Raw genomic sequence first — 1,763 nt, 5'->3', positions numbered from 1 at the left:
CATCTGCGGAGCCTCACGCCGCTGCTGCAGGACGCTGGACCTGGCTGCTCACACTCTGGGAATGGGCGTCGAACACCTGCGATGTACTCTGGATGGGCCCCGGGTGCTTGTCGAAGGCCTCCCAGGAAGGCCCGAAGTTGGGTGCCTTCAGGCGGTGCCCGCCGCTGGCTCGCGCACGCATGCACATGGGAAACATGGCTGGAGACACCTTGGTGCCCGGTTGAGGGCAAAGAAGTCCCCTGTGGCCGCGCTGGGGATGGGTGCTGGGGACCCTCACCCGAGGGAACGGTGATGGGTGGGTGCATGGCCTGGGCAAGCAGCTCTTTCAGCAGACACCATGGGCCTGGCTTTCTCATCCTGGTGGGTGTCCTCCTTATCGCTGGGGCGCTGCTCCACCCCGCCACGGGGAGCCCCAACTGTGCAGGTGCCATGGCGGTCCTTTTTTTTTTTTTTTTTTTTAAACTAGTACCAGCTACTTTATTTTTTTCAGTACAAAACAATAAATTTTTGTTCAACACAAGCAACTGCTTTAACATTTTAGAACATTCTAAGACAGACAGCAAACCCTTTTGATTCCAATTCCCATTCACTAAGATTATACCATTTTCCCTTGCAGTTTATATTTATGGCATCAGATGTAGACAGTTTGATATGCTTTTAAGATTGCGATGGGAAGCTTTGAACATTTTGACAAGAGATGACTTTCTTCAGTTTAAGTAAAAGCAGTTCGTTTAAAAAATGTGTTTTCTTTTCACTGATAGGATCCCTTTAAACTGCAAATTACCTACATAAGGTTGAGCCACGATTGAGTTATAAAACTAGATTACATCTTAGCAAAATCTGTTCCTCCATAATATATTTGTGGCCTACTGAAGTCTTCTGAATAATAATCACTGATTCTTCCTAGTGCAAAATGCCTGGCTTCCTCTTTAATAGGCCAAGGTATTTGCTGCATAGAGCAGCCCTGCACCTGCTTATCCAAATACTGTATCAAGGTGGAGAAAGGGAGGGAGGGGGTTGGCGGGAGGATTCTCAGACTCTCAGGGGTCTTCTGGAAAAAATCTACTCCAATAATTAAACCAGTCTATTCCAAAAAAAATAGATAATTTTGTGGCATTCTGCTTTTATCCATTGGGAAATGGGAAAGAAATTCCTCCACCTTCATTAACTCACTTCAAGACAGAAAGCATCATGGGCATGGCTGCTCAACTATCCTAGTCAGGTTTCCCTTGCAGCTATAACCACTCTTCTTTCAGGTTAGCATATACAGACTGCAGAACAGTGTAATACCAGCTACTTCAATGTACAACTGTGTAAGTTCAAAAAAGCTATCCTATATGTATATAGAAAAGTTGTTTACACACAAGTCTGTACATAAGAGTCTATGCATTTATTTCCTCAGAAGAACCCTTGGGTGACCCCTCTTGGTGAAGACACAGACACTTCATTTACATATATCAAAAAAAAGGAGACTGTTTCCGGGATTGACAACACTGTGCATCCTGCATTTAGACCATGTAGGTCCACTCAGTTGGTTAAGAGATCCTTCAATCATAATGCAGACCACAACAGGTGCATGGGCAACAGGTGCATTCTAAAGGCCCGAAACAACTTCCCACAGAGTGCTCCAAAGTAAAGCCCTGTAAACCACTTGAGATGAGGAAGCAGAGTGAGTCCTGACTTGAGTGTCATCATAGGTCCTTGTTCTAGTTTGTTAGCTGCCGGAATACAATATACCAAAAATGGAATGGCTTTTTAAAGGG

The sequence above is a fragment of the Tamandua tetradactyla genome, chromosome 25 (assembly GCF_023851605.1).
Source record: "Tamandua tetradactyla isolate mTamTet1 chromosome 25, mTamTet1.pri, whole genome shotgun sequence".
Taxonomy (NCBI): domain Eukaryota; kingdom Metazoa; phylum Chordata; class Mammalia; order Pilosa; family Myrmecophagidae; genus Tamandua; species Tamandua tetradactyla.
This window is presented reverse-complemented; position numbering follows the sequence as displayed.